The sequence below is a fragment of the Caretta caretta genome, chromosome 14 (genome assembly GCF_965140235.1).
Source record: "Caretta caretta isolate rCarCar2 chromosome 14, rCarCar1.hap1, whole genome shotgun sequence".
Lineage (NCBI taxonomy): Eukaryota > Metazoa > Chordata > Testudines > Cheloniidae > Caretta > Caretta caretta.
In genome coordinates, this window is record NC_134219.1 from 4,985,373 (window position 1) to 5,001,753 (window position 16,381).

General features: G+C 44.2%; 1 long non-coding RNA gene across 1 annotated transcript in view; it reads right to left on the reverse strand.

The window, feature by feature from the left end:
• LOC142069016 (uncharacterized) overlaps window positions 1–16,084 on the reverse strand; it is a 33,710-nt gene extending 17,626 nt beyond the window's left edge. Inside the window, exon 1 of the long non-coding RNA XR_012664869.1 lies at window positions 15,690–16,084. This is a non-coding gene — a long non-coding RNA (uncharacterized LOC142069016). The remainder of the gene's footprint in view (window positions 1–15,689) is intronic.
• Window positions 16,085–16,381: the final 297 nt, after the last annotated feature.

A 16,381-nucleotide genomic window follows, 5' to 3' on the forward strand; every position in this document is an offset into this window, starting at 1 on the left:
CCCCCACCTCCACGGCGGTGAAGGGTGGAGGAGAGGAGGGACGTGGAAAGCGTGAGCGGTGGGGGCCTCGCGCGGGAGGGGGTGGAGGAGAGGAAAGAAGCAGCGACCAGCGGCAGGTGGCTGAGCGGGGAGGGGAGCGAGCGGGGGAGGGCATGGGGTCTAGGGCACAGCGTGGCCAGGGGCCGTGGGCAGAGGAGGTGGAACAGGGAGCTAGCATCCCACAGGGGAAGCTTCACCCGCCACCCAGGCCTGGCTGTCAATCGGTCAGCATTGCTCCCTTCCATTGCACATGGTGGTTGCTTCCAGAAAACAAACTAGTAAGAAATCATAGCAGTTTTGTTGCTCCAGGGCCAGCACTACAAATATTACCCCTCTCTCCCTGTCCCACTTAAGGGCCGTAAGGAAACACACCCCAACTCCCTCTGACTGTCAGCTGTGTGTGCTTCTATGGGATTTGAGCACGCTCAGCACCTCCTCCCAGGAGATGCTAACCCTCCAGAGAAAAGCCACAAAAATAATTAGAGGCTGGAGCAGATGCTTCTCAGCAAGAGATGAAAAACCCCTCAATCTATTTAGCTTATTAATACGAAGATTGAGAGTTGATTTCAGTATGGTGTATAAGTGCCTTCTTGGGGGTATAGTTACAAGTCTTATGCCACCCGAGAGAGGCATAAAAAAGAAGTTAAAGGCAGACAAATTCAAGTTAAAAATAAGGCATGCATTTTTAACAGTGAGGGTGCTGAACCGTTAGAACAAACTACCAAGGGAAATGAAGGTGTCTCCATCACCTGAAGCCTTCAAATCAAGAGTGAATGCCTTTCTAGAAGATAGGCTTTAGTCACACACACTTTAGTGGGCACAATACAGGGATAAATTGGTGACATTTTAAGGCCTGTGTTATACAGGAGGCCAGACTAGATGATGTAATGGTCTCTTCTGACTGTAACATTTATGAATCAGGGCCCATATCTGACAAAAAAAAAAAATCAAGTTTTCAAGAACAAACAAGAATATCCTGGATATGGTTTACAAATGCTGAGAGAGGTCTCTATAATAAGACATAATCCCGTTGAAATCTGTTGAAAAACGGGGCACATTTTATAAGAAAAAAAAATCATCCAAGTTCCCGTTTCTCTTTCTGTTGATGGTTGAATGCAGGCCTTCATTCATTGTTGACCTAACCTGGGTTTATCTGTCCCATTGGTAAACACGGCCCTGAAATTGTGAGTTGTTTTGTGAATGACTCTTGCTCCTTTTCCCCCACAGAGTTTCTCTGGATCTGTAATTTACCCAAAGAAGTCCAAGTCCATGAGAAGTTTTCATAACTGAGTTCTGGGTGGGTTCCAAACTAGACAGAAACAGGGGAATCCTGCCCCCATTGATATCAATGGCATAATTCCCACTGAGAGTTTACCTACAACTAATGGGAATTTCTAATAAAGTCTAATTTACAAATAATTATTATCTCTTACACAGAGTGCTTGCCATTAAAAATTCAGCACTGGCCAAAAGTTACCTCACATAGCCATGGCTTTGGTACTGATCTAGCATTGCAATCTCTATATTAGAACTCTTTAAAAGAGCAGTTTCCAAATCTGTACCAACACTAGTGCTCCAGATTTTTGTGATTAGCACTAGCTGCCTCTTTCTGCAACAATAGTGTATGCTATTCACTGGGAGAATGGAGATACTGTAAGAGAAACTCAACATCAATTATGTTAATGAGAAGCAGTGGTCATTAGCTGGCACAGCTGACATCTTAGTCAACAAGTTGGGAACCAACGCTTTATAACAACGTAATGGGACAAACCCTGCTTGTAGGATTCACAAGGGCATCCCCCTGAAGCCAACCAAACTGTGCAGAATTTGGCCCAATATCTTGTATTTCACAGGGATTTGCTTGAACAGTATCATCCGCAGGTCTGTCCTGTAATCTTAGTGGCCTGGGCAGAGGAATTCAAGACTGGGATTCCAGTTTGCTCTCAGGCCAGATGAAGGAGGCAACATGATTGGAGGTGGAGATTGGGGGGTTGTAGAGGAAACCATAAGGAGGCTCTTTTTAGCGCCTGATCCAAAATTCACTGAAGTCAATGGAATGTCTCATTAATTCAACAGGACTTCAGATTGCCAATATGCAGAACATCGGGAGGGGATGGGGTGGGGGGATGGGTGTTGTCCTCCCAGTCTAAGAAGACACTACTGGAAGGGTAGAAAAATAGCAGCTCGCCTGAGCACAACCATTAAGGATTTATTACAATTGGGTGTTTAACATGTTTTCTCATAAGTCCTTAAAGAATGTGACTGTATGCAGTAATCATTTCATAAATACTAACACCTCATTTAAAAACGAGGCCTTAATTTAAAGTATTACTTTTTTATTAGCAAGTGCACGGTTTAATTACAGCAATAAAAATAGAGATTATTTAAGGTTTGCTGATGTTCTATTACCTGGGAACCAGCACCAGCCTTGCTTTAATAAGCAGCTTCTGAGGAGGTGAAATAAATTCCTCTGGCTAAAGAGGCAGGGGGGAGAGGTTTGCTGTTGGAAACTGACTATATTCTTTAATGAGGCTAGACTGTGGAATGACTTCTTCTTGCTGTCTGCATTTTGTGTGTGTGTGTGTGTATGTGTTAATTTATATGCGCCCCTAGTTATTTCCACAGACCTGTTCTGAACACACAAACAAACAAAGCAGCAGGCTATTCACCCAGTACTAAAGCTGAACTCAAAATGATTTTTGTTTAAAGCTTCTGGGGGAAAACATCACTCACTTTTCTACAAAATTATTGTTTTGATTGTATTTCACATTTGCAGATTGCCACTTGGGACTGGAACCTTCCCAAAGTTTTGTTTCAGTTTTTTCTCATGATTCTCAGCAGATTGAACAGTGGCTGGGAGTCATCACACCTGGTTTCCATTCTCAACTATGCTGCCAAGTTGCTGAGTGACAAGGAGCAAATCACACTCTGTGCCTTGGTTTCCCCCATCTAATCCACGAGGACAATACCGGGCTACTTTGCCTTTGTATTATTATTTGGACTACAGCGGGCCTAGGGGAACCTGCTGGGTTTGGGGCCCTATTGTGTTAGGTTCTGCAGAGACACCTAGGGGGCAGTCCGTGCATTGAAGAGTTTTCAATCTAAATAGACAAGACAGTCCAATGGTGGAAGAAGTGCCATTATCCCCATCTTACAGGTAGGCGTCTAAGGAATAGATAGATTAGGTGACTTGTCTGAGATCACACCAGGGATCTGTGGCTGAACCAGGAATTGAACCCAGGTCTCTTGAGGGCCAGTCAAATGCCATAAGACCATCCTTCCTTTATGGAGCACTTTTAGAGCTACAGATGAAGATGCTTATCCACATTCAGAGCAATCATATTGTCTAATATTATATAGAAATTATACCACAGTGATCTATTGTTATATAGGTTAATGTAGAGTTTCTGACCAATACATATTTGAACGTCTGAGTTCATACATGATCCACACCCTAACTTTTAACCAACTATGACCACAGATCTCAAATCACACATTCTGTTCATCACAGATACTACTTGTATATTTTTGAGAGGGGATGACACATAGGTGGGAAATTATCTGTACCTGGGGAATCCCTCATGCCTTCTCTCTGGAGAGGAGAAAAAGGTCCCTCAAACATGAGAGCATGGTAAGAACAGGGTGAATATCAACTCTCAAAACAGAGAAGGAGGGAGGGGAATTAGGACTGAAAGATGAAGGGAAAAACAGCTACTAGACAAGGAGGCAAGACTGGAGGAGGACAATAAGGGAAAAAGCTGTTTCTTATCTGTCCTGTACACCTCCCTCCTTTGCATGGAAAGAACTACCTTGTAGCATATTCTGTATCGAGACTGGTGCCAGACAGCAACACATGTACGGCTGGAGATATCTGGTGTGTAGGTGTTTAGTTCTGTGTATGCTAGCCCATAATAGTTAGGGCTTTTTTGGTGGGAAATGAGAGGAGGAGAAGGATGAGCTATAGTGAGAGACATTCCTCTTCTAGTGCTTGATCCAGACCAAATACTCTGAATTCTTATCAGAGGGTGCTATCTGTCTTGGTATTAACTGGAGACCCGAACACTAACATTTCCTTCTTTCTTCCATCTTCCTAAGCCAAGTTGGGTACCACAGGAGTTCTCAAACAGGGGTACATGTACCCTTGGGGGTATGCAGAGGTCTTCCAACAGGTACATCAACTCATTTAGATAGACACCTGGTTTTACAACAGGCTATATAAAAAGCACTAGCAAAGATAGTACAAACTAAAATTTCATACAGAAAATGACTTGTTTATACTGCTCTGTATACTAGACACTGAAATGTAAGTACAATGTTTATATTCCAATTGATTTATTTTATAATTATAAGGTAAAAATGAGAAAGTCAGCAATTTTTCAGTAATAGTCTGCTGTGAAAGCTTTTGTATTTTTATGTCTGACTTTGTAAGCAAGTAGCTTTTAAGTGAGGTGAAACTTGGGGGTACTCAAGACAAATCAGAGTCTGGAAAGGGGTACAGTAGTCTGGAAAGGTTGAGAGCCACCAGGGTAGCATATCCAGTGGTGAGACATGCAGATCATTACCTTCTGTTGCTATCGTTGATGTCAGAGTTAAAAACAAATACAATTTATATTGGAGCTGACATTATAAAAATGAAAGGAGCTCCTTTGCATAACAGGGTAATTAGGGCCTAATTCCAGCAGGTCTGTTAAACCATAAATGAAAACAAACAGTTATAAATTGCTTGAGTGGAATGATCCGAGGGCTTGGGGATTCAGGTAAGGGAAACAATATGTTGTGAGAGGCTCAGAAGATGACAGTGTGAACAGAGCAGACCTGAGCTGATGAGGCTGAGAAAGAACCCATAATCTGACCACTATTCCTCATAATGGTAGTGTGTTGATGGTGTGTGCCCGCAGTCACCTTCTTTCCACTTCACATCATGCTTTTATCAAGGTGACTTCCCCAAAAGATGCACAAGAGCGATCCATTAGCGAGAAGAAACATGGTAAACAAAATCACACAGGGAGGCCTATTCTTGCATCCTTACTTATAACCTACAGAGGGGAGAAACTGGGTCCATGGATTTCATGGATGGTTTTCCCAGTACTAAAGTACATACCACCGACTTAAGTCTATCAGAAATTGTCAGCATTCATATTCCCAACCTGCAGAGATGATCCAATCTCTGTTTTGGGTGGGCGCTGTTAAGAGCTGTATAACATAAGAAGCCATTTGCAGGGCATACAAGACATTTTATTGGTCCTTCAAAACTCAGGAACTACACTACATATTCCTGAGGCATAAGCAGGGAACGCCCAACAAACCCCTTCCCACTGCACATCCCTTACCCCTAGCTAAGTGTGAGGGGGCAGAACATCTACAAAAATATCCTGATCCCGGAAGTGACCTGGCAACAACAGTGGCATGGCTAGCCAGAAGCAGCAGGGAAACCAGATGCAGGGTGAAACCCTCAGGAACTGTGTACAGTGCTGGCTGCAGCAGGAGCCGGGGCAGACACATGCAATAGCCTTAAGCAGCAAAGTCCAGCAATGTGGGACTTCTGGGGAAACAGAGAGACAGGGCACTGAGCCAGTGCAGAGGGACCCCAACTGATCCTGGCCGAGAAACTTGCAAGTGCCTATTTGTTTTGAATAGAAGCCTGGACTGGAGAGGGCATCCCTTGGACTAGAGCCCTAACTCTTGATTGGACTGCCCCCTGGAGCCCAAATGTAAGCGGGGGAATAGTCCTGCTATTGTGGGGAACTTTCTTGGCTTCTGCACTACCCTGGTGAAGTGGGCTAGCGAAAGGATCTGAGTCCTCGCTCCCACTTCCTTTACCCAGTGGCCTCCCTACCCTTGAGGACTCCCCTTCCACTCTCCTGTCTGGCAGAGTCCTTGTAACCCCAACAAGGCTGGGCCCAGGATTCCTGGGGGGCTCAACCCCCAACCCTGCTGTGGTCACCTAGGACAGGGGCTCGGGTGTCCCCACTCCGGGGTACTCTCTCTGCACTGGGCACTTCTCTGACCCATTGACTATTACATACAAGTTAAAGCAAATGCAAGTTATTTAATCAACAATTAATTTTAAAAAGGGTAAGGAAAAATGGGAAAGGTTAAAGGAAACACATCACCCCGCTCTGTGGCAGGGAACATCACAAACAGTGTCTCTGGAACGTCAGGGCAGTTCACAGTCTGTTCCTTGTAGGTCCCAGGCCCCTTCTCAGGCCCTGGCTGTGCTGCAGGGATGCTGTGGGTTGGACACTTGCTCTGGTGGTGGCCACACGCTCTCAGGCTCTAAGTGGTAGGACCCTTCTTCCCAGTGTCGCCCCCGCCCTGTCGGGGTTATGATCCAAGCCTGGCCTGCAGAGCCCCTTGGCTGAGGCGTCTCCCTGTGCTGGGCCTGCTGCCCAGGGTCCCCCTCACTCTCCCCAGCTGCTCACCGCACCCAGCTCCAGACTGCTCCTGCCCCAGCTCCACCACTCGGTCTCTGCACTGCTGCTGCTCTGCCTCCAGCTCCCTGGGCTGCTTCTTTGGCCCCTCTGGCTCTGGTTGCTGCAGCTCGGCTCCCAGGACAGGTCTGCTCTGCAGGCTGCTTCTGTGACTGCTCCCAGCACTGACCTGCTTCGTGGGCTGCTTTTCTGGCCCCTCTGGCTCTGGTTGCTGCAGCTCTGCTCCAGGGCAAGTCTGCTCTCTCGGGGCTGTGCCTCTGGCTCTGGGGCTGCAGCTCTGCTCCCAGGACAGGGGCTGCTCTCTCTGGATCTGGCCCAGCTCTGCTCCCCAGCTCAGCTCGGGCCCCTGCTTTCTCCTTAGCTCGGCCCCACTCTTGTCTGACCCAGGCAAATCCAGCTCACACGGAGGATGGGACCTCCCTGGCCTCCTGACTCCCTGATTAGCCAGCCCGCCCTGTCATTCAGGCTGACCTGGAGCATTGGCCTCTCCCCATTGTTCCTGGGGGCTGTCAGTCTCAGGTTCCTGATTCCCCATCGACGCTTCTCCCTTTTTAGTACCGGGAGCTAGCAACTAAAACACCCCCACTGAATGTTAGTAGGGGGGCAACAGTCCCCTTACACAAATAAGAACCGCTGTTGTTTCACTTTGAGCTGAAGGGTTTAAGCCACTGTACACAGGGAATTTGCAAACATGCCCTTTTTTGCCAGCCCTAGTAAAATACCCTTTCGCTTTAGTCAAGTGCTGGAGTGGTTAGTGGGACCCACCAGGGCTAGCAACTACAGGGATGTCTACATTGTAATTAGACACCCAAGGATGGCCCATGTCAGCTGACTCAGGCCCACGGGGCTTGGGCTAAGGGGCTGTTTAATTGCTGTGTAGACAATCGGGCTCGGGCTGGAGCCCGGGCTCTAGGACACTGTGAGGTGGGAATGTCCAGAGCTCAGACTGCAGCCCGAGCCCTGGGAGCTAGAGTCAGCTGGCATGGGCCAGCCATGGGCTTTTATTTGCAGTGTAGACATACCCTACAGGGACTCGCTGCTGAAATACTTTCTGGACTTTGCTCCAAGTTGCAGTGTCCCTGGCACACAATTAGTACTTCAGAGGGCTCATGTATCACCGCTCTGGGTAGCTATAATAGTTACAGTGACATCTATTGGCACTTTATCCATAAACTATTTACATATGGACTCCCACATAGCGCTTCTATAACAGCCAGCATGTCATTCAGGGTTAACTCTCTGAACCAGCTACTTAAGTAATGAGTATTTTAAAAAAATTAAATGTATGAAACATATTGAAATTATATCATCTGTTTTTCTTTTTCCCATCTTTACCTCTCTCCCATCAAAGATGAGCCATCCTGAGTATTTGTATTAGAAGTTTTACTCACACATATTCAACAAGAAAAACCAGTCAGACCGCTGTTAAACACCAACAGAGTAAATCCAAAAGGTAGCACAGTTCACTGTTAGAAAACCACTGAATATAGAGCACAATAGGCATATTGAAACCTAATAGCTGGGATAAAGCTATACAGGTCACCTCTTCCACTAGCCTGCTTAAAGGTGTACCCATAAATATTGTGGAAGACCTTTGCATTTGTACTTGCAAATGTTATGGGCGCAAAGGTAGAGATAGGAAATAAATATGGCCCAATGGAATGTGAATATGTTACTAACATGCAACAATGCAAGTTAATTCTTTGATCGCTTTTCCCTCCCTTTGCTTCTACATTGCTTTTGACAAGATAACTAGCCCTCTGCCAGTCCCACATATGAATGCATGTAATTTAGCCAAGTAACCTAAGCTGAAACAAACAGCAACCCAAAGGACCTTCGGATCCTTATGGGAATTGGTAAACTCTCAAGGTAATGGCAGTTGTCATACTGTAGAGAATTTTCCAGCTACACCATTTAGGATAATATTACAATATGGCTGGCAAGCTATTGTTCTGCTGGTCGGTGTGTCAGCAGCAGTCTGCTGAAGCATCGATTAAACACATGTGTTATATTAGAGATAATAACTGAACTTCCCTTTATGGCATTAGACACAATGATAGTTTCAGGGTTCTGGCTTTGCTATTTCCTGCAGCCTCATCTACAATTATGGAAGCATGGAAGCTGTCGGACTTGGAAACAAAGTGGGCCAGTGGGCTTCACAGCTGAAGAGCAAAGAAATCCCCATATATGGGTTTACCGATGGTGCTATTCTGAGACAAGCCTGCATCTGTACCTGTCACTATATGGGTTTTAGGATGGGCTGAACTGACTCATTCAAATAGTAATAATAATTATTTGCATGTCTGCAATGTCTTTCATCAGAGGATCTCAAAACCCTTTACAATCATTGGGCCAAATACTGTATTCATTACACTACTGATACTCCCCTCCATTTCTATGGGATATTTGGCTGAATAAGAACTGCAAGATTTGGTGCATTAAATGGACTGTAAGGAAGGAAGAGGTATTTAGGAAGCACTTCACTAACGAATGAAAAGCAGCCACCTCTGGGATGGAGTACAACAGTGTAACAGTGCACAGGATCATTACATGAACAAGAAGCCGATAATACCAGAGACGATTGATCTTGCAGAGGGGAGTTTTAGGTGCAAGGCAATTGGCCAAATTGGAATTTCCCCAGGCCATTTAACGCCTCTCCTCTCCTGAGAAGGGCCATGAGACCTTTAATGAGCACAAATGGTCAGGGTCCTTTGCTTTATACTGAATCTGCACTGAGACACCTCCACCAGCCTCCTGCCCCCGAACAGCAGGCTTCTGAATCCATTCAGAGGAAAGCGCACCAACTACGGAATCCCCACCCTCACTTCCCCATGCAGAGTTTGCTGAAGGTGCTCCTCGCAGCAAAGGACTGACGATAAAATGAGAAGCATCTCAAATCTTTGCCTAGCAAAAGTTAAGCACTTCTTTCTGTTTTTCAGACATTCCCATGTGATTCCTGATTTCGGTCCAATCTGGAAGCGGGAGTGCTGAGCCTGGGATCACTTGGCCTCATGACACAATCGCAGCAAAGACCAAATGGCTTTTGGAGCTGATTGTTATTACAATAAGTTACACTGTGCTAACAGAACCCACTTTGTCTAGTGACCGCAGGATTGGCAGCCTCTTTCCCCCCACCAGATCCCCCTGTGCCAAGCCGAGGGCAGCCTGTGGAGATAGGCCATTTGATTTACTTCACAGTTATTCCTTGCAGGATGAAGGAAAACTAGAGAAAGGAAATTAAAACCAAACTCAGTGCAGACACACACATGCCTGTAGCCTGCTGGGTCATTGGCTGGCACTGGCAAAGGTCCATTGGATGGAAACTTACAGACTGGATTTTAGCATTCTGTTTGGAGTGCCTATCACGAGTGATCCAGGAGCGAAGGAGTCAAAGCAAGATGGGAAGAGTGGCGTTCTTTTCGTCACCTTATAAAAACCATCGCTTGTTATTTATAACAAAGGAAACTGTTTTGGGCCAGACCCTTAAATGGTATAAACTGTAGCTCTATTGGTTTTAGTGGATCTATGCTGATTTACACCAGCAGCGCACCTGGCCTCTTACAGTGTTAAGTAAACATTTCCACTAACTGGTTTCAGAGTGGTAGCCGTGTTAATCTGTATCAGCAAAAAGAACGAGGAGTACTGTTATTTCCTGCAGGCACCTCGTGACAGACTCGTAACCCACCTCTCCTCTCCTCGTCCAGAGAAATTGCTCCCGTAAGTGAGCCAGAGTAGCCCTGCCTGCGTGTCATGGTACAGTGCCTTTGGTTGCACAAAGAAGGACAACTTTGTGGACTAAGGATTTCACATGCAAAATGCTGTACCCAATCCAACAAGCAAAGCCAGCTGAGCAACTTCCAGTGCACTAAGGTTTAAGGACAGGATTTCAAAGAACATTCTGTCTGAGCAGTGAAGCTGAAGACGGGAGATGGCTGCAGCTCATTTAATGTATACCAAATGTACATCTTACATTCACATTATCAGCTTTCCATGTACTCCTCTCACAGCTACTTTTTTCCTAGCAGATGATCCTCTTGGAGTTTGAATAACAGATTATTGAACAATGGCTACTCATCTCATTTTTCCTTTCATTAGAGCTACATCCATTAGCCTGAAATTGATCTAATATTCTTGTTTATAGGTCTTCCCAGGTAATGCATTTTTCACATGGATCAATACTATATGTATGGAAATCTTTATGTGGCCTCTTTGGCTCAGGCCAGGGACTTTTCCACATTTGTGTTAGGTGCTTCCTTGCAGGCAGATTGCCATTCATGTTTGTTCTCTGTTCTCTTTGGCTGCGTGTCCTCGGTTTCCTCCAGAGCTGCACATCAGTGGTTCTGGCAGAAGTGGATAACTAATGACTGCAGAAAGTCCTATTTCATGCAAGGTTTATCTCCTTCTGACTGATAGCTAGGTGGATCCTTTCCAGGTTAGGCTTCCCATTTCCTGATGTCCTAGTATGTCAGACACAAGACTTATTCCCCAGCCAAGATTCTGGATGAAGTCCAGCCCTCAGGTCCAAGTTGCTGTGAAGAGACTAGGATAGGTCTATCTCCATGCTTTGCCTCTTAGGGTTTGCCTGTCTGGGAAAACTGACTGGCATAGCTATTGCAGAATAAACTATTCCAGAATAACTCTGCGTGTGGACACTCTATTCTGGAACAAAAGTGACTTTATTCTGGAATAATTACTACATTCACAAAGTGGAGTCTGTGAGGAAAGAGAGAGAGAGAGAAAGGGGGAAGACAATGAAAGAAAGATATGGAGTAAACCTTCAGAAAAATTAAAGACAATGTAAATGGCTAAGAGATTAATAAATAAAATAACCTAAAGGGGAATGCAGTAAGAGATCTTACAAGAGCCCAGAACAGAACTAGAGACAAAAGCTAGTACGAGCTGCCATTCGAAGTCCAGGGGCTCAATTCAGAATAACTCAGGTGACATCAAATCCATGCCAGATCTGTAACCTTTCAATGGTGTTGAAATCTGATGTCCATTTAGGTACTGACTCACATTGTCATTAAAATGGTATACATGAGAGCAGATTGATACATGAGAGCAGATTTGACCCTGGATTTCAATTTTTCTGCCTCAGACAAGCTGGATTTATATGAGCATAAGGATAATGGTACATCAAGGTGAGAAGAACTCAAATGAAGAGTATCTCCCCTTCCTCCATGGATGCTCTTGCAGCATTAAAGTCAATGGGAGTTTTGCAATTGATTACAATGGGACCTTAAACCACCAGGATGCTGTGAAACTGACACATTTATGTAGGAAACAGTTTTAAGGCATTTTGGTCCCTCATGGAATTAAAGATCCAGATGTCAGCAGTTGCAACTCTGACTATCTGTCTTTGAGTGCACATCAAGGAGCTAAAGGTAAACGTACTCTGATTTGTGCCAGCAACTCACTTTGCAGGTGCAAACTGTGTCCACAGACATGGAAACCAGGCCCAAGCCATAGTCCAGAGAGCCAGAGGCTCATGAAAGTACCCAGTCTGGATCCACCCCAGAGATGCCCGGCATAGGAAGCGATGCTGAAAAATCTACTCTTGCTAACACGCTCTGTGTTGCTACAACACAATCAAACCTGATAGAGGAGGGAGTCAACGCAACCAGGTCATTCCTGCTTTCAACATCTATTCATATGTGCATATAAAAGAAAAGAAAATACTGACTAAGTACATCAAGGGGCAAGAGTTACTTAGCTAAGTAATTTTCCCCCCTTTGCACCACTTTGGAAAATACATCATTTTAATTTTTTTCAAATCCCGGGCCTTGTATGTACAGTAAGAGCAAGTGTCTAAGAGCTACATTTTTTCCTCTTATGCTGTCGTAATTATGGTCTCATTAAGATTCCAATAAAAAAAGTCAAGAAAACCGTTTTCTTCTTCTTCTCCTTTTTTTTTCTTAAGGAAAACAGAAGTGCCCACAGTGTCTCTCTACATGCTACGCTTTTAAAATATTTGCATTTGAAATTCCTCACTGCAAATAATTCCAAGCCAAATGTAAATATAACACTTAGATTACTCCCAGAAGAACATTCTTTTGACCATTAATCCTCCCAATTCAGAATTTTTTTTTTGCAAGACTGTAATTTCCCCATATTGACTGTATCCTGCAATTTGACAGGGAGTGTGTGCTAGAAAAAATATATATCTTAGAACCCACTGGAGCTCACTTTGTCTCCTCTGCTTGCTTTTTGTCAGCTCCTCTGTCAACCCTTGGTGCTCTTACACAGCCCATGGGGGGAAAAGTTCTGTTTGTTATGACAGAATGACTGGGATGAGGTTCTTGGCAGGATGTTGAGTGGATTATGAGCTTCCAGGCATGCGAGACAAGGTGCATTAACATACTGTACTATAGCTGGGGAAAAGGAGAACATAGCAGAACTTTCAGCAGGAGATAGGTGGCAATCAACATTATCATCCTGGCCTCCTGAATCTATCTATCTATCTATCTATCTATCTATCTATCTATACACACAGATTTTAAAGCCAGATGGTCTTCTATGATTATAATCATATAGTCTGACTTCCTGCATACACCGGCTAAAAAACATCACAGAGTAGTTTCAGCATTAAGCCTGAAACTTCTCTTTGAGCTACAGCATATCTTTAAAAAAGATAGTCCGTCTTGGTTTAAACACATCAAGTGATGGAGAATCCGCCACATCCCTTGTTAAGTTGTTCCAATGGCTAATTATCCTCACTGTTAAAAATCTGTGCCTTGCATCAAATGGATGCTCAACAGCACTCTAGTGCCTAGAAACCCAGTGTCTCTTGGAGATAATGTGGCATGAAAAGATCCTCAAGAAAGAGGTAGTAAAGGAATGGTTTCCCCCTATGTAGATGCATGTTGGACCCTGGTTCACCCAGGGTCATATTAACTACCTGCAGCCAGGAAAAGAATAAAATAGCTAATGACTAGTTCTCTTATGCAGGTTGTGTTTCAGATTTAGATCTATTTACTTACTCCTTCAAATTGTGTATATGATATTAATGCTCAATGGAAAATTATAGAACTGGCCAGATTCAGGTCTTGAAAAGTAAAGTGAAAGTTCACCCTAACAATCGTGCCCCTGAACTCAAGCCTAGCCTGCTGCACCCCAGCCCCATTATTCCTTGAACCCATATATAGCTCTGCTGATGCCCCCCAATTATGATCTGCAGCAACCCTGATATTCGAGTCTTCCCCTCCCCTTGCACATCTCTGCTAAAGCACATCAAGCCTAACCTGCAGCATCCACTGCTATTCTAGACCAGGCACTGATTTCTAATCATGCTAAGCAATATTTGGACTTTGTAATGCCCACAAACACTTAGTAAATTTTATTGTAGGTGTGAATCCCTCCCACCTCACTCCCCCCCCCCCCAAAATTCATCACCACATGTGACAAAGAGGGATTCTAAATACCAATACCCAGAGGTAAACGATTCGTACAATGCTGTTCTCTCTGTTTAACCAGCTAATACTCAGCTACAACTGTAAACACATTTCTTCATCATCAGAGTTGAATATTTAATCTATCCATTGCTGCAAAGTGAAAGAATCTGTTTTGATTTCCCCAGTGACTGGACACAATGGTATGACACAGACGACCATGGTAAAATACTGACTCATTCTAGTAGAGAAAAATAATTGAGTTTTCTAGCACGTGACAATAAACTCTGCAACTATGGTAGAGTTCCTGCCAGGCGCTGTTCCAATGTAAGCCATGCTGCTTCAGTGATGCACATATCGGATTTGATTGGTAAGACTATGGGAATGAGTACAAAGAAAATGTAACGAAAAAAATGTCACTTGAAGAATGCTCTCAACCATTTAAAAACAGAGGAGGATGTTATCTATTATTTACATAGCACAGAAATTGGCTACATGGTTTAAATACACGGATGAGAACAAGGGGCCAGAATTTGGTCTTGGTTACACCAGTATAAAGCTGAGTGGATTTACCCCTGTCTTCCTCTGATGCAAGCAAGAGAACAATCAGATGCATGCCCTGTGTTCTGCATAGTCTGCTTGTCTTTCATTTCAGTCCCTTTTGTATAAACTGTCTAACCTAAGAATATTCAGCGATAGGTTTTGGACTGGGAGTTATTACGCGTGTGGTTTATGCGCGGACATGTGTACAAGGAGAAGCCAGCGCATATAAGCAGGCTGGTAAACAGACCCATACAAGTATTGCAGTTTTGGTAATACTGGTTTTGTACTACAGAGCTGTTTTCTCATCAGACATGATCCCTGACTCAATACATTTCTATCAGCCACCATGCCAGCAAATTTGTTAGCCCTGTGGGACATCTGGTAGCAAGTTTCACAAATGAATTCTGTAATGATAAAACTCCAACTGAGCTTTTTAAGACATAGGAGCAAGTTTTCACTGTCATCTGAGAAGGGTATTAATGATGCAAAGTTAGCTGCAGGGGTATTTTATTCTCTCTTTTTTTTCTTTCCTTTTTTGCAACAACTGCATTTCATCTTGTATGACCATTTCCTGAGCTAAGGCATATATCAAATTGTTTTTCAGAGCCCCACATCTGTGAAAAGATCCTCTGAAAAAATTGTAATACACTAAACCATGGTAATTGCAGCATTGTGGATTTAAGAAATGCATTGGGCATAGTGTGAGACATTAGAAGTGCACTTGGGCCTAGCTTCTCAATATCCCGAGTAAATCTGTAATGTACTAAAGCAGGCTAAATAACCTGAAATAAATTATTTTGACTTCTAAAAATATGCTAATTGCACCAGTTAGCAGGTTGCCCAAATAATTGACTAATAAGGGGCTCTACCAGTTAGGAACTATGGTTTATTATGTTGCATACTGCAGGTATAAGCTCCAACCTTAAAAGTGCATGGAGCACTATACAAAAAAAAAAACACCCCTGTCTAGCGGATTAAAATAGGGAGTCAGAAAGGTCCCTCTGCCAGAGTGCAGTGGGGCGGTGCATGGTTTAGATTCTTTATCTCTGTGATCTGTCATTTATTCAGTTCAATTGCTGTAAGAACTCAGAGACAGTTTAATCTAATATCAGGGCTGGATCATACAGAGACACCCGCTTCTGCACTCCTGAAAGCTAACCCAGGCAGGGAGGGAGAGAATGTGGAAAGGTTTTGTTGATAAAATAATAATGCATTGGGAGTAACCTGGAAAGGCTAGTGCCCATAGCAGCTGATGTGATCTGAACTGGACAATGGAGTTGTAATATACCTTTGATGACTCATGTTTTCCTCTCTTGTGTTCTTCATTCCTGACCCTCGGGTCCCGGGCTCAGGAGCAGATGCAGATCCAATGTTCTGGTTGTGCTGAGGTCAGTGCAGATACGTGTGATTTCCCTTGTCTGTCTAGGCGTCAGCGCCAGAGCATGGCAGCCTGATAAAAAGGTCGTTTACCAGTCCCATATTGAAGAAGTTTGTGCTCTTCCTGACTGTTTGTAACTCACAGTACAACAAAGTATCGCTTTGGTACTGGGGAGAACAGGCTTACAGGGAACAAGCTGCTATGATACAATTTCTTTCCCTATGTCTAACACCCCCTGACTCACACCCCATGTATTTACCCTGAGAAGCACAGCTCTGACTCATCTTGTTTTCACTGAGGTGTCTCTTTCGGTTCACATGCTCCTAGCTGAGTTAAGCGGACACACTTTACTGCAGATCTTATAAGGGCCAGCTTGAAAATCTCTTACATAACTGTGGAGCGGGGTTACTCCCCTTGGCAGCAAAACTGAAGTCAATGGAACTGCTTGCATGCATAAGAATCTCAGAATCTGTCCCATTGTAAGTGGCTCAGTCTGAATTCAAAACCAGGATCTTCCCTGGGATCTCAGCCTTCTATAACAGCCATAAGATCTTGCTTAAAGGCAGCAATTTGTTCTGTATCATGAAGAGCCAACAAGACTT